The sequence below is a fragment of the Nerophis lumbriciformis genome, linkage group LG06 (assembly GCF_033978685.3).
Source record: "Nerophis lumbriciformis linkage group LG06, RoL_Nlum_v2.1, whole genome shotgun sequence".
Lineage (NCBI taxonomy): Eukaryota > Metazoa > Chordata > Actinopteri > Syngnathiformes > Syngnathidae > Nerophis > Nerophis lumbriciformis.
Window position 1 is genome coordinate 16,099,336 of NC_084553.2, and position 23,582 is coordinate 16,122,917.

Here is a 23,582-nt window from a genome sequence, read left to right on the forward strand (position 1 = left end):
GATACAATATAACAATAATTTTCAGACAAAATGCATGTTTGGTTTTGGAGTTATGTTTATACAACTTTTATACTTAGTATGACAGTTATCCATCATATTGAGTAAAAAAAAACTAACTTGTGTCTTTATAAACCTTACAAATTATTTTTTTTTCAGTAAAAGTCACAAAGATTCCTTTCTCTAGGCATTATTAGCCATTTAGCATGTTTGGTTTAGGAGTTATGTTTAAATAACAGTCATATTGAGTGTGGCACTTATAATATCACTATCAGTAAAACCTATTTTTTTTAATAGTCAACCTTGCCAAAATATCTCATTTTGGTAAAACTCACATAGATTCAATATTACAGACATTTTTAGACGGATTGAAAGTTTGGTTTTGGAGTCATGTTTATTTTTTTTTGCATGTAGTATGACAGTTATACTGTCATATTTAGTAAAAAAAACAACTAACGTGTGTCTTTACAAACCTTACAAAATATTTGTCCTAGTAAAACTCACAAAGATACATTTCTCCAGGCATTATTAGCCATTTTGCATGTGTGGTTTAGGAGTTATGTTTACATAACTGTCAGATTGAATGTGACAGTATACTGTCATAGTGAGTAAAACCTATTTTTTGTATTTGTAAACCTTACCAAAATACCTGATTCTGGTAAAACTCACATAGATACAATATTACAGGTAATTTTGGACAAAATTCATGTTTGTTTTTGGAGTTATGTTCATATAACTTTCATATTTAGTATATACCATCATATTGAGTAAAAAAAAACAACTACCTTGTGTCTTTATAAACCTTACAAATTATTTTGTTTTCTGTAAAACTCACAAAGATAAGTGAGTTTTATGGCTAATAAATGGCATTATTAGCCATTTATCATGTTTGGTTTAGGAATTATGTTTAAATACCTGTCATGTTAAATGTGGCAGTTATATTGTCATTATGAGTAAAACCTATTTTTTGTATTTGTAAACCTTACCAAAATACCTGATTCTGGTAAAACTCACATAGATACAATATTACAGGAATTTTTAGACATAAAACATGTTTGGTTTTGGAGTTATGTGTATATAACTTTCATATGGCGCAGTGGAAGAATGGCCGTGCGCGACCCGAGGGTCCCTGGTTCAATCCCCACCTACTACCAACCTCGTCATGTCCGTTGTGTCCTGAGCAAGACACTTCACCCTTGCTCCTGATGGGTGCTGGTTAGCGCCTTGCATGGCAGCTCCCTCCATCAGTGTGTGAATGTGTGTGTGAATGGGTAAATGTGGAAGTAGCGTCAAAGTGCTTTGAGTACCTTGAAGGTAGAAAAGCACTATACAAGTACAACCCATTTATCATTTATATTTAGTATGACAGTTATACTGTCAAATTGAGTAAAAAATAACAAACTTGTAATTTTACAAACCTTACAAAATATTTTTTTCCAGTAAAATTCACAGAGATACATTTTTCTAGGCATTATTAGTCATTTTGCATGTGTGGTTTAGGAGTTATGTTTAATTAGCTGTCAGATTGAATGTGACAGTATACTGTCATAGTGAGTAAAACCAATATTTTGTATTTGCAAAACTTACAAAAACAACTGATTCTAGTAAAACTCACATCGATACAATATTACAGGCATTTTTAGACATAATGCATGTTTGGTTTTGGAGTTATGTTTATACTACTTTTACATTTAGTATGACAGTTATACTGTCCATCCATCCATCCATTTTCTACCGCTTATTCCCTTCGGGGTCGCGGGGGGCGCTGGAGCCTATCTCAGCGACAATCGGGCGGAAGGCGGTGTACACCCTGGAAAAGTCGCCATCTCATCATATTAAGTAAAAAAAACTAAATTGTTTCTTTAAAAACCTTACAAAATATGTTTTTCCAGTAATCTCACAAAGATACATTTCTCCAGGCATTATAGCCATTTTGCATGTGTGGTTTTGTAGTTATGTTTAAATAACTGTCAAATTGAATGTGACAGTATACTATCATGGTGAGTAAAACCAATAATTTGTAGTTGCAAACCTTACTACAACAATTGATTTTAGTAAAACTCGCATGGATACAAAATGACATAATGCATGTTTGGTTTTGGAGTCATGTTTATATATTTTTTACATTTAGTATTACAGTTATACTGTCATATTGAGTAAAAAAAAACTAACTTGTGTCTTTATAAACCTTAAAAAAAATGTTTTTCCAGTAAAACTCACAAATATACATTTCTCCAAGCATTATTAGCCAATAACTATGTTTGGTTTAGAGTTATGTTTAAATAACTGTCATATTGAGTGTGGCAGATATACTGTCATTATGAGTAAAACCTATTTTTTGTATTTGTAAAATTACCAAAATAACTGATTCTGATAAAACTCACATGGATAAAATATTACAGGATTTTTTTTAGACATAAAGCATGTTTCCATCATATTGAGTAAAAAAAACTAACTTGTGTCTATACAAACCTTACAAAATATTTTTCTTCCAGTAAAACTCACAAAAATACATTTCTCCAGTTATTATTAGCCATTTTGCATCTGTGGTTTAGAATTTGTGTTTAAATAACAGTCAGATTGAATGTGACAGTATACTGTCATAGTGAGTAAAACCTAATTTTTGTATTTGTAAACCTTTACAAAATACCTGATTCTAGTAAAACTCACATAGATTCAATATTACAGGCATTTTTAGACGATTGCATGTTTGGTATTGGAGTTATGTTTATATAACTTTTACATTTATTATGACAGTTATACAAACATATTGAATAAAAAAAAACTATTTTGTATCTTATCAAACCTTACAAAATATTTTTTTTCCTGTAAAACTCACAAAGATACATTTCTCCAGGCATTATTAGCCATTTTTCATGTGTGGTTTAGGAGTTATGTTAACATAACCGTCATATTGAGGGTGGCAGTTATACTGTCATTATGAGTAAAACCTAATTTTTGTATTTATAAACCTTACCAAAATTCCTGATTCTGGTAAAACTCACATAGATACAATATTACAGGCATTTTTAGACATAATGCATGTTTGGTTTTGGAGTTATGTTTATATACATTTTTCCAGGCATTATTAGCCATTTATCATGTTTGGTTTAGGAGTTATGTTTAAATAACTGTCATATCAAATAATGCAGTTATACTGTCATTATGAGTAAAACCCAGGTTTTGTATTTGTAAACCTTACCAAAATACCTGATTCTGGTAAAACTCACATAGATTCAATATTCCAGGCATTTTTAGACGTATTGCAAGTTTGGTTTTGGAGTTTGCAGCCGATCAGCTGCTGTTGACGGTCCCTGACACAAGGCTGAAGCTTAGAGGTGACAGAGCTTTCGCCGTTGCTGCTCCCAAGCTCTGGAACGACCTACACCTGAGTGTTAGACAAGCCTCCTCTCTTCCTGTTTTTAAATCTCTCTTAAAAACATACTTTTATTCCATGGCTTTTAACGCTGAGTGATATCCATCCTGCAATGGCGCCCCATAATACACCTGCTGTGATCCTGTTTTTATGTTTTTATTAATTCTATTTTAATTATTTATTTTTTATCGTATTCTGTTTGTGTTGTGTTGTGTTTGCTCGGTACTCGTTTTATCTTTTAACCTGTTCATTGTACAGCACTTTGGCTACCCCTGTGGTAAATTTTAAATGTGCTTTATAAATAAAGTTGATTTGATTTGATTTGATTTATGTTTATTTAACTTTCATATTTAGTATGACAGTTTTACTGTCATATTAATTAAAAAAACTAACTTGTGTCTTTACAAACCTTATACATTTTTTATTTTTTTTCCAGGAAAACTCACAAAGATACATTTCTCCAGGCATTATTAGCCTTTTTTTTGTGGTTTAGGAGTTACAATATGTTTAAATAACTGTCAGATTGAATGTGACAGTATACTGTCATAGTGAGTAAAACCTAATTTTTGTATGTGTAACCCTTACCAAAAATACCCGAATTCTGGTAAAAATCACATAGATACAATATTGCAGGCATTTTTAGACATAATGCATGTTTGGTTTTGGAGTTATGTTTATACAACTTTCATATTTAGTATGACAGTTATACTATCATATTGAGTAAAAAAAAAAATAACTTGTGTCTTTATAAACCTTAAAAAAAATTTTTTCCCAGTAAAACTCACAAAGATACATTTCTCCAGGCATAATTAGTCATTTATCATGTTTGGTTTAGGAGTTATGTTTAAATAACTGTCATATTGAGTGTGGCAGTTACACTGTCATTATGAGTAAAACCTATGTTTTGTGTTTGTAAACCTTACCAAAATACCTGATTCTGGTAAAACCCACGTCGATACAATATTACAGGAATTTCTAGACATAAAGCATGTTTGGTTTTGGAGTTATGTTTATATAACTTTCATATTTAGTATGACAGTTATACCATTATATATTGAGTAAAAAAAAACTAATTTGTATATTTACAAACCTTACAAATTATTATTTTCCAGTAAAATTCACAAATATACATTTCCCTAGGCAATAGTAGTCATTTTGCATTTGTGTTTTAGGAGTTATAATTAATTAACTGTCATACTGAGTGTGGCAGTTATGTTGTCACTATGAGTAAAACCTAATTTTTGTTTTCGTAAACCTTACCAAAATACCTGATTCTGATAAAACTCACATATATTCAATATTACAGGCATTTTTAGACGGATTGCATATTTGGTTTTGGAATTATGTTTATATAACTTTCATTTATAGTATGACAGCTATACTGTTAAATTGTGTAAAAAAAAAAATAACTTGTGTCTTTACAAACCTTACAAAATATTTTTTTCCAGTAAAACTCACAAAGATACATTCCTCAAGGATTAATTGTGACAGTATAGTGTCATTATGAGTAAAACTAATATTTTGTATTTGTAAACCTTACAAAAACAACTGATTCTAGTAAAACTCACATAGATTCAATATTACAGGCAGTTTAAGACAGATTGCAAGTTTGGTTTAGGAGTTTGGTTTTGGAATTATGTTTATATAACTTTCAAATTTAGTATGACAGTTATACCATCATATTGAGTAAAAAAAAACTAAATTTAGTCTTTACAAACCTTACAAAATATTTGTTTCTAGTAAAAATCACAAAGATACATTTCTCCAGGCATTATTAACCATTTTGCATGTGTGGTATAGAAGTTATGTTTACAAAACTGTCATTATAAATGTGGCAGTTATACTGTCATTATGAGTAAAACCAAATTTGTGTATATGTAAACCTTACCAAAATACCTGATTCTGGTAAAACTCACATAGATACAATACCAAAGGCATTTTTAGACATAATGCATGTTTGGTTTTGGAGTTATGTTTGTATACATTTCTCCAGGCATTAATAGCCATTTAGCATGTTTGGTTCAGGAGTTATGTTTAAATAACTGTTATTTTCAATATGGCAGTTTATGAGTTTTACTCATTATGAGTAAAACTAATATTTTGTATTTGTAAACCTTACAAAAACAACTGATTCTAGTAAAACTCACATAGATACAATACCAAAGGCATTTTTAGACATAATGCATGTTTGGTTTTGGAGTTATGTTTGTATACATTTCTCCAGGCATTAATAGCCATTTAGCATGTTTGGTTCAGGAGTTATGTTTAAATAACTGTTATTTTGAATATGGCAGTTTATGAGTTTTACTCATTATGAGTAAAACTAATATTTTGTATTTGTAAACCTTACAAAAACAGCTGATTCTAGTAAAACTCACATGGATACAAAATTATAGGCATTTTTAGACATCATGCATGTTTGGTGGCAGTCAATGTGGCAGTTATACTGTCATTATGAGTAAAACCTAATTTTTGTATTTTTCAACCTTACCAAAGTACCTGATTCTGGTAAAACTCACATAGATACAATACTAAAGGCATTTTTAGACATAATGCATGTTTGGTTTTGGAGTTATGTTTGTATACATTTCTCCAGGCATTAATAGCCATTTAGCCTTTTTGGTTCAGGAGTTATGTTTAAATAACTGTTATTTTGAATATGGCAGTTATACTGTCATTATGAGTAAAACCTAAATTTTGTATTCATAAACCTTACCAAAATACCTAATTCTGGTAAAACTCACATAGATACAATATTAAAGGCATTTTTAGACATAATGCATGTTTGGTTTTGGAGTTATGTTTATATACATTTTTCCAGGCATTATTAGCCATTTATCATGTTTGGTTTAGGAGTTATGTTTAAATAACTGTCATATCAAATAATGCAGTTATACTGTCATTATGAGTAAAACCCAAGTTTTGTATTTGTAAACCTTACCAAAATACCTGATTCTGGTAAAACTCATATAGATTCAATATTACAGGCATTTTTAGACGTATTGCAAGTTTGGTTTTGGAGTTATGTTTATTTAACTTTCATATTTAGTATGACAGTTAAACTGTCATATTAAGTAAAAAAAAAAAAAAATTGTTTCTTTACAAACCTTATAAAAAAAAAAAATTCCAGGAAAACTCACAAAGATAAATTTTTCCAGGCATTATGAGCCATTTTGTATTTGTGGTTTAGGAGTTACAGTATGTTTAAATAACTGTCAGATTGAATGTGACAGTATACTGTCATAGTGAGTAAAACCTAATGTTTGTATTTGTAAACCTTACCAAAAATACCTGATTCTGGTAAAAATCACATAGATACAATATTGCAGGCATTTTTAGACATAATGCATGTTTGGTTTTGGAGTTATGTTTATACAACTTTTATATTTAGTATGACAGTTATACCATCATATTGAGTACAAAAAAAAATAACTTGTATTTTTATAAACCTTACAAAAAATGTTTTCCCAGTAAAACTCACAAAGATACATTTCTCCAGGCATAACTAGCCATTTATCATGTTTGGTTTAGGAGTTATGTTTAAACAACTGTCATATTGAGTGTGGCAGTTATACTGTCATTATGAGTAAAACCTATTTTTTGTATTTGTAAACCTTACCAAAATACCTGATTCTGGTTAAACCCACATCGATACAATATTACAGGAATTTTTAGACATAAAGCATGTTTGGTATTGGAGTTATGTTTTTATAACTTTCATATTTAGTATGAGAGTTATACCATCATATTGAGTAAAAAACAAAAAATAATTAGTATCTTTACAAACCTTACAAAATATTGTTTTCCAGTAAAATTCACAAATATACCTTTCTCTAGGCATTATTAGTCATTTTGCATTTGTGTTTTAGGAGTTATGTTTCATTAACTGTCATATTGAGTGTGGCAGTTATACTGTCACTATGAGTAAAACCTAATTTTTGTTTTTGTAAACCTTACCAAAATACCTGATTCTGATAAAACTCATATAGATTCAATATTACAGGCAGTTTAAGACGGATTGCAAGTTTGGTTTAGGAGTTTGGTTTTGGAATGATGTTTATATTACTTTTATATTTAGTTTGACAGTATACCATCATATTGAGTAAAAAAAAAAAAAAAAAAACTTTTTTCGTTACAAACCTTACAAAATAGTTTTTTCCAGTAAAATTCACAAAGATACAATTCTCAAGGCATTAATAGCCATTTAACATGCTTGGTTTAGGAGTTGTGTATAAATAACTGTTATTTTGAATATGGCAGTTATACTGTCATTATGAGTAAAACCCAATTTTTGTATTTGTAAATCTTACCTAAATACCTGATTCTGGTAAAACCCACCCCGATACAATATTACAGGAATTTTTAGACATAAAGCATGTTTGGATTTGGAGTTATGTTTATATAACTTTCATATTTAGTATGAAAGTTATACCATCATATTGAGTAAAAAAAACAACTAATTTGTATCTTTACAAACCTTACAAAATTTTGTTTTCCAGTAAAATTCACAAATATACCTTTCCTAGGCATTATTAGTCATTTTGCATTTGTGTTTTAGGAGTTATGTTTAAATAACTGTCATATTGAGTGTGGCAGTTCTACTGTCACTATGAGTAAAACCTGATTTTTGTTTTTGTAAACCTTACCAAAATACCTGATTCTGATTAAACTCACATGTATTCAATATTACAGGCATTTTTAGACGGATTGCATATTTGGTTTTGGAGTTGTGTTTATATAACTTTCATATATAGTATGACAGCTATACTGTTAAATTGTGTAAAAAAACAACAACTAAATCGTGTCTTTACAAACCTTACAAAATATTTTTTCCAGGAAAATTCACAAAGATACATTCCTCAAGGCATTATTAGCCATTTTGTCAGATATGTGTGACAGTATACTGTCATTATGAGTAAAACTAATATTTTGTATTTGTAAACCTTACAAAAAAAACTGATTCTAGTAAAACTCACATGGATTCAAAATTATAGGCATTTTTAGACATCATGCATTTTTGGTGGCAGTCAATGTGGCAGTTATACTGTCATTATGAGTAAAACCTAATTTTTGTATTTTTCAACCTTACCAAAATATCTGAATCTGGTAAAAGTGAAGTGAAGTGAAGTGAATTATATTTATATAGCGCTTTTTCTCTCGTGACTCAAAGCGCTTTACATAGTGAAACCCAATATCTAAGTTACATTTAAACCAGTGTGGGTGGCACTGGGAGCAGGTGGGGAAAGTGTCTTGCCCAAGGACACAACGGCAGTGACTAGGATGGCGGAAGCGGGTATCGAACCTGCAACCCTCAAGTCGCTGGCACGGCCACTCTACCAACCGAGCTATACCACATAGATACAATACTAAAGGCATTTTTAGACATAATGCATATTTGGTTTTGGAGTTATGTTTGTATACATTTCTCCAGGCATTAATAGCAATTTAGCATGTTTGGTTGAGGAGTTATATTTAAATACGGTAATTGTTATTTTGAATATGGCATTTATACTGTCATTATGAGTAAAACCTAAATTTTGTATTTATAAACCTTACCAAAATACCTGATTCTGGTAAAACTCACATAGATACATTATTACAGGCATTTTTAGACATAATGCATGTTTGGTTTTGGAGTGTTGTTTATATACATTTTTCCAGGCATTATTAGCCATTTATCATGTTTGGTTTAGGAGTTATGTTTAAATAACTGTCATATCAAATAATGCAGTTATACTGTCATTATGAGTAAAACCCAAGTTTGTATTTGTAAACCTTACCAAAATACCTGATTCTGGTAAAACTCATATAGATTCAATATTACAGGCAGTTTAAGACAGATTGCAAGTTTGGTTTAGCAGTTTGGTTTTGGAATTACTTTTATATTTAGTTTGACGGTTATACCATCATATTGAGTAAAAAAAAAATAACTTTTGTCTTTACAAACCTTACAAAGTTTTGTTTTCTAGTAAAACTCACAAAGATACATTTCTCCAGGCATTATTAGCCATTTAGCATGTTTGGTTTAGGAGTTATGTTTAAAAAAACTGTTATTTTGAATATGGCAGTGATACTGTCATTATGAGTAAAACCCAATTTTTGTATTTGTAAACCTTACCAAAATACTTGATTCTGGTAAAACTCACATAGATTCAATATTACAGGCATTTTTACACGTATTGCAAGTTTGGTTTTGGAGTTATGTTTATTTAACTTTCATATTTAGAATGACAGTTATACTGTCATATTAAGTAAAAAAACTAACATGTTTCTTTACAAACCTTATAACATTTTTTTTTTACCAGAAAAACTCAAAAAGATACATTTTTCCAGGCATTATTAGCCCTTTTGTAATTGTGGTTTAGGAATTACATTATGTTTAAATAACTGTCAGATTGAATGTGACAGTATACTGTCATAGTGAGAAAAACCTAATTTTTGTATTTGTAAACCTTACCAAAAATACCTGATTCTGGTAAAAATCACATAGATACAATATTGCAGGCATTTTTAGACATAATGCATGTTTGGTTTTGGAGTTATGTTTATACTACTTTTATATTTAGTATGACAGTTATACCATCATAATGAATAATAAACAAAAAATAATTTGTATCTTTACAAACCTTACAAAATATTGTTTTCCAGTAAAATTCACAAATATACCTTTCTCTAGGCATTATTAGTCATTTTGCATTTGTGTTTTAGGAGTTATGTTTAATTAACTGTCATATTGAGTGTGGCAGTTATACTGTCACTATGAGTAAAACCTAATTTTTGTTTTTGTAAACCTTACCAAAATACCTGATTCTGATAAAACTCACATGTATTCAATATTACAGGCATTTTTAGACGGATTGCATATTTGGTTTTGGAGTTGTGTTTATATAACTTTCATATATAGTATGACAGCTATACTGTTAAATGGTGTAAAAAAAAACAACTAAATGGTGTCATTACAAACCTTACAAAATATTTTACCCAGTAAAATTCACAAAGATACATTCTTCAAGGCATTATAGCCATTTTGTCAGATTAAATGTGACAGTATAATGTCATTATGAGTAAAACCTAATTTTTGTATTTTTCAACCTTACCAAAATACCTGATTCTGGTAAAACTCACATAGATACAATAATAAAGGCATTTTTAGACATAATGCATGTTTGGTTTTGGAGTTATGTTTGTATACATTTCTCCAGGCATTAATAGCCATGTATTATGTTTGGTTCAGGAGTTATGTTTAAATAACTGTTATTATGAATATTGCAGTTATACTGTCATTATGAGTAAAACCCAATTTTTGAATTTGTAAACCTTACCAAAATACTTGATTCTGGTAAAATTCACATAGATTCAATATTACAGGCATTTTTAGACGTATTGCAAGTTTGGTTTTGGAGTTATGTTTATTTAACTTTCATATTTAGAATGACAGTTATACTGTCATATTAAGTAAAAAAACTAACATGTTTCTTTACAAACCTTATAACATTTTTTTTTTTACCAGAAAAACTCAAAAAGATAAATTTTTCCAGGCATTATTAGCCCTTTTGTAATTGTGGTTTAGGAGTTACATTATGTTTAAATAACTGTCAGATTGAATGTGACAGTATACTGTCATAGTGAGAAAAACCTAATTTTTGTATTTGTAAACCTTACCAAAAATACCTGATTCTGGTAAAAATCACATAGATACAATATTGCAGGCATTTTTAGACATAATGCATGTTTGGTTTTGGAGTTATGTTTATACTACTTTTATATTTAGTATGACAGTTATACCATCATAATGAATAAAAACAAAAAATAATTTGTATCTTTACAAACCTTACAAAATATTGTTTTCCAGTAAAATTCACAAATATACCTTTCTCTAGGCATTATTAGTCATTTTGCATTTGTGTTTTAGGAGTTATGTTTAATTAACTGTCATATTGAGTGTGGCAGTTATACTGTCACTATGAGTAAAACCTAATTTTTGTTTTTGTAAACCTTACCAAAATACCTGATTCTGATAAAACTCACATGTATTCAATATTACAGGCATTTTTAGACGGATTGCATATTTGGTTTTGGAGTTGTGTTTATATAACTTTCATATATAGTATGACAGCAATACTGTTAAATGGTGTAAAAAAAACAACTAAATGGTGTCATTACAAACCTTACAAAATATTTTACCCAGTAAAATTCACAAAGATACATTCTTCAAGGCATTATAGCCATTTTGTCAGATTAAATGTGACAGTATAATGTCATTATGAGTAAAACCTAATTTTTGTATTTTTCAACCTTACCAAAATACCTGATTCTGGTAAAACTCACATAGATACAATACTAAAGGCATCTTTAGACATAATGCATGTTTGGTTTTGGAGTTATGTTTGTATACATTTCTCCAGGCATTAATAGCCATTTATTATGTTTGGTTCAGGAGTTATGTTTAAATAACTGTTATTATGAATATTGCAGTTATACTGTCATTATGAGTAAAACTTAAATTTTGTATTTATAAACCTTACCAAAATACCTGATTCTGGTATAACTCACATAGATACAATATTACAGGCATTTTTAGACATAATCCATGTTTGGTTTTGGAGTTATGTTTATATACATATTTCCAGGCATTATTAGCCATTTATCATGTTTGGTTTAGGAGTTATGTTTAAATAACTGTCATATCAAATAATGCAGTAATACTGTCATTATGAATAAAACTCAAGTTTTGTTTTTGTAAACCTTACCAAAATACCTGATTCTGGTAAAACTCAAATAGATTCAATATTACAGGCAGTTTAAGACGGATTGCAAGTTTGGTTTAGGAGTTTGGTTTTGGAATTATGTTTATATTACTTTTATATTTAGTTTGAAAGTTATACCATCATATTGAGTAAAAAAAAAACGTTTTTCTTTACAAACATTACAAAATAGTTGTTTCTAGTAAAACTCACAAAGATACATTTCTCCAGGCATTATTAGCCATTTAGCATGTTTGGTTTAGGAGTTATGTTTAAATAACTGTCAAATTGAATGTAGCAGATATACTGTCATTATGAAAAATAAAACAATTTTTGTATTTGTAAACCTGACCAAATTACTTGATTCTGGTAAAACTCACATAGATACAATATTTTAGGCATTTTTAAACATAATGCCTTTTCAATTTTGGAGTTATGTTTATATATATTTCAAATTTGGTATGACAGTTATACTGTCATATTGAATTAAAAAAACTAACTTGCCTCTTTGCAAAACTTACAAAAGATAATTTTTCTAGTAAAACTAACAGTAATACTTATCTTCACGCATTATTAGACATGTTGCATGTTTGGTGTAGGAAATATGTTGAAAAACATTTTTATTGCTTATTTCGCATTATCTCAGGATTTTAAGAACATTACTGTCATAATGAGTAAAATACTTCTTTTTGTGTTTGCAAGCCTTAAAATTGCATATGTTTCAAGTAAAACTCACAAGGATGCATTGTTTTAGGCTTTATTAACCTATTTTGCATGTGTGAATAGGGATTTATGTTTAAATAACAGTCAAATTGAATGTAGCAGTTAACTGTCATGAGTAAACCCCTAATGTTTGTATTTGTAAACCTTACCAAATTACCTGATTCTGGTGAAACTCACATAGATACAATAATTTAGGCATTTTTAGACATAATGCATGTTCAATTTTGGAGTTATGTTTATATATATTTCATATTTGGTATGACAGTTATAATGTCATATTGAATTAAAAAAACTAACTTGCCTCTTTGCAAAACTTACAAAAGATAATTTTTCTAGTAAAACTAACAGAGATACATATCTTCACGCATTAATAGACATGTTGCATGTTTGGTGTAGGAAATATGTTGAAACACATTTTTATTGCTTATTTCGCATTATCTCAGGATGTTAAGAACATTACTGTCATAATGAGTAAAATACTTCTTTTTGTGTTTGCAAGCCTTAAAATAGCATATGTTTCGAGTAAAACTCACATGGATGCATTGTTTTAGGCTTTATTAGCCTATTTTGCATGTGTGGTTAGAAGTTATGTTTAAATAACTGTCAAATTGAATGTAGCAGTTATCTGTCATTATGAGTAAACCCCTAATTTATGTAATTGTACACCTTACCAAATTTACTGATTCTTGTAAAACTCACATAGATACAATATTTTAGGCATTTTAGACATAATGCATGTTTAGTTTTGGAGTTTTGTTTATATCACTTTCATATTTGGTATGACAGTTATACTGTCATATTGAATTAAAAAACTACCTTGCCTCTTTGCAAAACTTACAAAATATATTTTTTCTATTGAAACTAACAAAGATACATGTCTTCAGGCATTATTAGACATGTTGCATGTTTGATGTAGGAATTATGTTGAAAAACATTTTTATTGCTTATTTCGCATTATCTCAGGATTTTAAGAACATTACTGTCATAATGAGTAAAAAACTACTTTTTGTGTTTGCAAGCCTTAAAATAGCAAATGTTTCCAGTAAAACTCACAAGGATGCATTGTTTTAGGCTTTATTAACCTATTTACATGTGTGGTTAGGGAGTTACGTTTAAATAACAGTCAAATTGAATGTAGCAGTTTTACTGTCATTATGAAAAAAAAATTGTATTTGTAAACCTGACCAAATTACTTGATTCTGGTAAAACTCACATAGATACAATATTTTAGGCATTTTTAAACATAATGCCTTTTCAATTTTGGAGTTATGTTTATATATATTTCATATTTGGTATGACAGTTATAATGTCATATTGAATTAAAAAAACTAACTTGCCTCTTTGCAAAACTTACAAAAGATATTTTTTCTAGTAAAACTAACAGAGATACATATCTTCACGCATTAATAGACATGTTGCATGTTTGGTGTAGGAAATATGTTGAAACACATTTTTATTGCTTATTTCGCATTATCTCAGGATTTTAAGAACATTACTGTCATAATGAGTAAAATACTTCTTTTTGTGTATGCAAGCCTTAAAATTGCATATGTTTCAAGTAAAACTCACAAGGATGCATTGTTTTAGGCTTTATTAACCTATTTTGCATGTGTGAATAGGGATTTATGTTTAAATAACAGTCAAATTGAATGTAGCAGTTAACTGTCATGAGTAAACCCCTAATGTTTGTATTTGTAAACCTTACCAAATTACCTGATTCTGGTGAAACTCACATAGATACAATATTTTAGGCATTTTTAGACATAATACATGTTTAGTTTTGGAGTTTTGTTTATATCACTTTCATATTTGGTATGACAGTTATACTGTCATATTGAATCAAAAAAACTAACTTGCCTCTTTGCAAAACTTACAAAAGATAATTTTTCTAGTAAAACTAACAAAGATACATGTCTTCAGGCAATATTAGACATGTTGCATGTTTGATGTAGGAATTATATTGAAAAACATTTTTATTGCTTATTTCGCATTATCTCAGGATTTTAAGAACATTACTGTCATAATGAGTAAAAAACAATTTTTTGTGTTTGCAAGCCTTAAAATAGCAAATGTTTCGAGTAAAACTCACAAGGATGCATTGTTTTAGGCTTTATTAACCTATTTGCATGTGATTAGGAAGTTATGTTTAAATAACAGTCAAATTGAATGTAGCAGTTATACTGTCATTATGAAAAAAAAATTGTATTTGTAAACCTGACCAAATTACTTGATTCAGGTAAAACTCACATAGATACAATATTTTAGGCATTTTTAAACATAATGCCTTTTCAATTTTGGAGTTATGTTTATATATATTTCATATTTGGTATGACAGTTATAATGTCATATTGAATTAAAAAAACTAACTTGCCTCTTTGCAAAACTTACAAAAGATAATTTTTCTAGTAAAACTAACAGAGATACATATCTTCACGCATTATTAGACATGTTGCATGTTTGGTGTAGGAAATATGTTGAAAAACATTTTTATTGCTTATTTCGCATTATCTCAGGATTTTAAGAACATTACTGTCATAATGAGTAAAATACTTCTTTTTGTGTTTGCAAGCCTTAAAATTGCATATGTTTCAAGTAAAACTCACAAGGATGCATTGTTTTAGGCTTTATTAACCTATTTAGCATGTGTGAATAGGGATTTATGTTTAAATAACAGTCAAATTGAATGTAGCAGTTAACTGTCTTGAGTAAACCCCTAATGTTTGTATTTGTAAAACCTTACCAAATTACCTGATTCTGGTGAAACTCACATAGATACAATAATTAAGGCATTTTTAGACATAATGCATGTTCAATTTTGGAGTTATGTTTATATATATTTCATATTAGGTATGACAGTTATAATGTCATATTGAATTAAAAAAACTAACTTGCCTCTTTGCAAAACTTACAAAAGATAATTTTTCTAGTAAAACTAACAGAGATACATATCTTCACGCATTAATAGACATATTGCATGTTTGGTGTAGGAAATATGTTGAAACACATTTTTATTGCTTATTTCGCATTATCTCAGGATTTTAAGAACATTACTGTCATAATGAGTAAAATACTTCTTTTTGTGTTTGCAAGCCTTAAAATAGCATATGTTTCGAGTAAAACTCACATGGATGCATTGTTTTAGGCTTTATTAGCCTATTTTGCATGTGTGGTTAGAAGTTATGTTTAAATAACTGTCAAATTGAATGTAGCAGTTATCTGTCATTATGAGTAAACCCCTAATTTATGTAATTGTACACCTTACCAAATTTACTGATTCTTGTAAAACTCACATAGATACAATATTTTAGGCATTTTTAGACATAATGCATGTTTAGTTTTGGAGTTTTGTTTATATCACTTTCATATTTGGTATGAAAGTTATACTGTCATATTGAATTAAAAAACTAACTTGCCTCTTTGCAAAACTTACAAAAGATATTTTTTCTATTAAAACTAACAAAGATACATGTCTTCAGGCATTATTAGACATGTTGCATGTTTGATGTAGGAATTATGTTGAAAAACATTTTTATTGCTTATTTCGCATTATCTCAGGATTATAAGAACATTACTGTCATAATGAGTAAAAAACTACTTTTTGTGTTTGCAAGCCTTAAAAGAGCAAATGTTTCGAGTAAAACTCACAAGGATGCAGTGTTTTAGGCTTTATTAACCTATTTGCATGTGTGGTTAGGGAGTTACGTTTAAATAACAGTCAAATTGTATACTGTCATTATGAAAAAAAAATTGTATTTGTAAACCTGACCAAATTACTTGATTCTGGTAAAACTCACATAGATACAATATTTTAGGCATTTTTAAACATAATGCCTTTTCAATTTTGGAGTTATGTTTATATATATTTCATATTTGGTATGACAGTTATAATGTCATATTGAATTAAAAAAACTAACTTGCCTCTTTGCAAAACTTACAAAAGATATTTTTTCTAGTAAAACTAACAGAGATACATATATTCACGCATTATTAGACATGTTGCATGTTTGGTGTAGGAAATATGTTGAAAAACATTTTTATTGCTTATTTCGCATTATCTCAGGATTTTAAGAACATTACTGTCATAATGAGTAAAATACTTCTTTTTGTGTTTGCAAGCCTTAAAATAGCATATGTTTCGAGTAAAACTCACATGGATGCATTGTTTTAGGCTTCATTAGCCTATTTTGCATGTGTGGTTAGAAGTTATGTTTAAATAACTGTCAAATTGAATGTAGCAGTCATTATGAGTAAACCCCTGATTTATGTAATTGTACACCTTACCAAATTTACTGATTCTTGTAAAACTCACATAGATACAATATTTTAGGCATTTTTAGACATAATGCATGTTTAGTTTTGTGGTTATGTTTATATAACTTTCATATTTGGTATGACAGTTATACTGTCATATTGAATCAAAAAAACTAACTTGCCTCTTTGCAAAACTTACAAAAGATAATTTTTCTAGTAAAACTAACAAAGATACATGTCTTCAGGCAATATTAGACATGTTGCATGTTTGATGTAGGAATTATATTGAAAAACATTTTCATTGCTTATTTCGCATTTTCTCAGCTATTTTAGGAACATTACTGTCATAATGAGTAAAAAACTATTTTTTGTGTTTGCAAGCCTTAAAATAGCATACGTTTCGAGTAAAACTCACAAGGATGCATTGTTTTAGGCTTTATTAACCTATTTTGCATGTGTGGTTAGGGAGTTATGTTTAAATAACAGTCAAATTGAATGTAGCAGTTAACTGTCATTATGAGTAAACCCCTAATTTATGTAATTGTACACCTTACCAAATTAACTGATTCTTGTAAAACTCAGATAGATTTCTAGATTTTCTCAGGATTTTAAGAACATTACTGGCATATTGAGAAATGTATCTTTGTAAGTTTTACAGGAAAAAAATAGTTTGTAAGGTTTGTAAAGACACAAGTTAGCTTTTTTTACTCAATATGACAGTATAACTGTCATACTAAATATGAAAAATGAATAAATATAACACCAAAACCAAACTTGCAATCCGTCTAAAAATGCCTGTAATATTGAATATATGTGAGTTTTACCAGAATCAGTTATTTTGGTAAGGTTTACAAATACAAAAATTGAGTTTTACTCGTAATGACAGTATAACTGCCATATTCAAAATAACAGTTATTTAAACATAACTCCTAAACCAAATATGCTAAATGGCTAATGTCCCTGGAGAAATGAATCTTTGTGAGTTTTACTAGAAAAAAAATATTTTGTAAGGTTTGTAAAGACAAAAGTTAGTTGTTGTTTTTTTACTCAATATGATGGTATAACTGTCATACTAAAAATGAAAGTTAGATAGACATAATTCCAAAACCAAACTCCTAAACCAAACTTGCAGTCTGGCTTAACTGCCTGTAATATTGAATCTATGTGAGTTTTGCCAGAATCAGGTATTTTGGTAAGGTTTTTACAAATACAAAACTTGGGTTTTACTCATAATGACAGTATAACTGCAACATTTGATATGACAGTTATTTAAACATGACTCCTAAACCAAACATGATAAATGACTAATAATGCCTGGAGAAAGGTATGTGAGTTTTACTGGAAAAAAATAATGTGTAAGGTTTATAAAGACACAAGTTATTTTTTTTATTTAATATGATGGTATAACTGTCATACTAAATATGAAAGTTATATAAACATAACTCCAAAACCAAAATGCATTTTGTCTAAAAATGCCTGTAATATTGTATCTTTTTGAGTTTTACCAGAATCAGGTATTTTGGTAAGGTTGACAAATACAAACATTAGGTTTTACTCATAATGACAGTATACTGCCACATTCAATATGACAATTATTTAAACATAACTCCAAAACCATTATGTCTAAAAATTCCTATAAATTTGTATCTACGTGAGTTTTACTAGAATCAGTTGTTTTTGTAAGGTTAATTAGTTTTTCTCATAATGAGAGTATAATGTCACAATTAATCTGACAAAATGGCTAATAATGCCTGGAACAATGTATTTTTGTGAATTTTACTTAACAAAAATTGTGTAAGGTTTGTAAAGACACACGTTAATTTTTTTTTAACTTAATTTTACAGTATAGCTGTCATACTTTATATGAACGTTTTATAAACATAACTCCAAAACCAAACATGCAATCCGTCTAAAAATGTCTGTAATATTTATTATATGTGAGTTTTATCAGAATCAGGTATTTTGGTATGGTTTACAAATAAAAAAATAGGTTTTACTCATAGTGATAGTATAACTGCCACACTTAATATGACAGTTATTTAAACATAACTCCTAAAACACAAATGCAAAATGACTAATAATGCTTAGAGAAATGTATATTTGTGAATTTTACTGGAAAACAATATTTTGTAAGGTTTGTAAAGATACAAATTAGTGTTTTATTACTCAATATGATGGTATAATTGTCATGCTAAATATAAAAGTTATATAAACATAACTCCAAAACCAAACATACTTTGTGTCTAAAAAGTCCTGTAATATTGTATCGATGTGGGTTTTACCAGAATCAAGTATTTTGGTAAGGTTTACAAATACAAAAAATAGGTTTTACTCATAATGACAGTATAACTGCCACATTCAAAATGACAGTTATATGAACATAACGCCAAAACCAAACATGCATTATGTCTAAAAATGCCTGTAATATTGTATCTATGTGAGTTTTACCAGAATCAGGTATTTTGGTAAGGTTGAAAAATAAAAAAATTAGGTTTTACTCATAATGACAGTATAACTGTCACATTGACTGCCCCCAAACATGCATTATGTCTAAAAATGCCTATAATTTTGTATCCATGTGAGTTTTACTAGAATCAGTTGTTTTTGTAAGGTTTACAAATACAAAATATTAGTTTTACTCATAATGACAGTATACTGTCACAATCAATCTGACAATATGGCTAATAATGCCTTGAGGAATGTATCTTTGTGAATTTTACTGGAAATAATATTTTGTAAGGTTTACAAATACAAAATATTAGTTTTACTCATAATGACAGTATACTGTCACAATCAATCTGACAATATGGCTAATAATGCCTTGAGGAATGTATCTTTGTGAATTTTACTGGAAATAATATTTTGTAAGGTTTGTAAAGACACGAGTTAGTTGTTTTTTGTATACAATTTTACAGTATAGCTGTCATACTATATATGAAAGTTATATAAACACAACTCCAAAACCAAATATGCAATACGTGAGTTTTATCAGAATCAGGTATTTTGGTAAGGTTTACAAAAACAAAAATTAGGTTTTACTCATAGTGACAGTATAACTGCCACACTCAATATGACAGTTATTTAAACATAACTCCTAAAACACAAATGCAAAATGACTAATAATGCCTAGAGAAAGGTATATTTGTGAATTTTACTGGAAAACAATATTTTGTAAGGTTTGTAAAGATACAAATTATTTTTTGTTTTTTACTCAATATGATGGTATAACTTTCATACTAAATATGAAAGTTATATAAACATAACTCCAAAACCAAACATGCTTTATGTCTAAAAATTCCTGTAATATTGTATCGATGTGGGTTTAACCAGAATCAGGTATTTTGGTAAGGTTTACAAATACAAAAAATAGGTTTTACTCATAATGACAGTATAACTGCCACACTCAATATGACAGTTGTTTAAACATAACTCCTAAACCAAACATGATAAATGGCTAGTTATGCCTGGAGAAATGTATCTTTGTGAGTTTTACTGGGAAAACATTTTTTGTAAGGTTTATAAAGACACAAGTTATTTTTTTTTGTACTCAATATGATGGTATAACTGTCATACTAAATATAAAAGTTGTATAAACATAACTCCAAAACCAAACATGCATTATGTCTAAAAATGCCTGCAATATTGTATCTATGTGATTTTTACCAGAATCAGGTATTTTTGGTAAGGTTTACAAATACAAACATTAGGTTTTACTCACTATGACAGTATACTGTCACATTCAATCTGACAGTTATTTAAACATACTGTAACTCCTAAACCACAAATACAAAATGGCTCATAATGCCTGGAAAAATTTATCTTTGTGAGTTTTCCTGGAATTCTTTTTTTTTATAAGGTTTGTAAAGAAACAAATTCGTTTTTTTACTTAATATGACAGTTTAAATGTCATACTAAATATGAAAGTTAAATAAACATAACTCCAAAACCAAACTTGCAATACGTCTAAAAATGCCTGTAATTATGAATCTATATGAGTTTTACCAGAATCAGGTATTTTGGTAAGGTTTACAAATACAAAACTTGGGTTTTACTCATAATGACAGTATAACTGCATTATTTGATATGACAGTTATTTAAACATAACTCCTAAACCAAACATGATAAATGGCTAATACCTGGAAAAATGTATATAAACATAACTCCAAAACCAAACATGTATTATGTCCAAAAATGCCTGTAATATTGTATCTATGTGAGTTTTACCAGAATCAGGTATTTTGGTAAGGTTTATAAATACAAAATTTAGGTTTTACTCATAATGACAGTATAACTGCCATATTCAAAATAACAGTTATTTAAACATAACTCCTGAACCAAAAAGGCTAAATTGCTATTAATGCCTGGAGAAATGTATACAAACATAACTCCAAAACCAAACATGCATTATGTCTAAAAATGCCTTTAGTATTGTATATATGTGAGTTTTACCAGAATCAGGTACTTTGGTAAGGTTGAAAAATACAAAAATTAGGTTTTACTCATAATGACAGTATAACTGCCACATTGACTGCCACCAAACATGCATGATGTCTAAAAATGCCTATAATTTTGTATCCATGTGAGTTTTACTAGAATCAGTTGTTTTTGTAAGGTTTACAAATACAAAATATTAGTTTTACTCATAATGACAGTATACTGTCACATTTAATCTGACAAAATGGCTAATAATGCCTTGAGGAATGTATCTTTGTGAATTTTACTGGAAAAAATATTTTGTAAGGTTTGTAGACACGATTTAGTTGTTGTTTTGTACACAATTTAACAGTATAGCTGTCATACTATATATGAAAGTTATATAAACACAACTCCAAAACCAAATATGCAATCCGTCTAAAAATGCCTGTAATATTGAATACATGTGAGTTTTATCAGAATCAGGTATTTTGGTAAGGTTTACAAAAACAAAAATTAGGTTTTACTCAAAGTGACAGTATAACTGCCACACTCAATATGACAGTTAATTAAACATAACTCCTAAAACACAAATGCAAAATGACTAATAATGCCTGGATAAATGTATACAAACATAACTCCAAAATCAAACATGCATTATGTCTAAAAATGCCTGTAATATTGTATCTATGTGAGTTTTACCAGAATCAGGTATTTTGGTAAGGTTTATAAATACAAAATTTAGGTTTTACTCATAATGACAGTATAACTGCCATATTCAAAATAACAGTTATTTAAACATAACTCCTGAACCAAACATGCTAAATGGCTATTAATGCCTGGAGAAATGTATACAAACATAACTCCAAAACCAAACATGCATTATGTCTAAAAATGCCTTTGGTATTGTATCTATTTGAGTTTTACCAGAATCAGGTATTTTGGTAAGGTTTACATATACACAAATTTGGTTTTACTCATAATGACAGTATAACTGCCACATTTATAATGACAGTTTTGTAAACATAACTTCTATACCACACATGCAAAATGGTTAATAATGCCTGGAGAAATGTATCTTTGTGATTTTTACTAGAAAAAAATATTTTGTAAGGTTTGTAAAGACTAAAGTTAGTTTTTTTTTACTCAATATGATGGTATAACTGTCATACTAAATATGAAAGTTATATAAACATAATTCCAAAACCAAACTCCTAAACCAAACTTGCAATCTGTCTTAAACTGCCTGTAATATTGAATCTATGTGAGTTTTACCAGAATCAGGTATTTTGGTAAGGTTTACAAATACAAAACTTGGGTTTTACTCATAATGACAGTATAACTGCAACATTTGATATGACAGTTATTTAAACATAACTCCTAATCCAAACATGATAAATGGCTAATAATGCCTGGAGAAATGTATCATGGTGAGTTTTACTGGAAACAAATAATTTGTAAGGTTTATAAAAACACAAGTTAGTTTTTTTATTTAATATGATGGTATAACTGTCATACTAAATATGAAAGTTATATAAACATAACTCCAAAACCAAACATGCATTATGTCTAGAAATGCCTGTAATATTGTATCTATGTGAGTTTTACCAGAATCAGGTATTTTGGTTAAGGTTGACAAATACAAAAATTAGGTTTTACTCATAATGACAGTATAACTGCCACATTGACTGCCACCAAACATGCATTATGTCTAAAAATGCTTATAATTTTGTATCTATGTGAGTTTTACTAGAATCAGTTGTTTTTGTAAGGTTTACAAATACAAAATATTAGTTTTACTCATAATGACACTATACTGTCACAATTAATCCGACAAAATGGCTAATAATGCCTTGAGGAATGTATCTTTGTGAGTTTTACTGGAAAAAAATATTTTGTAAGGTTTGCAAAGACACAAGTTAGTTTTTTTTTTACACAATTTAACAGTATAGCTGTCATACTATAAATGAAAGTTATATAAACATAATTCCAAAACCAAATATGCAATCCGTCTAAAAATGCCTGTAATATTGAATATATGTGAGTTTTATCAGAATCAGGTATTTTGGTAAGGATTA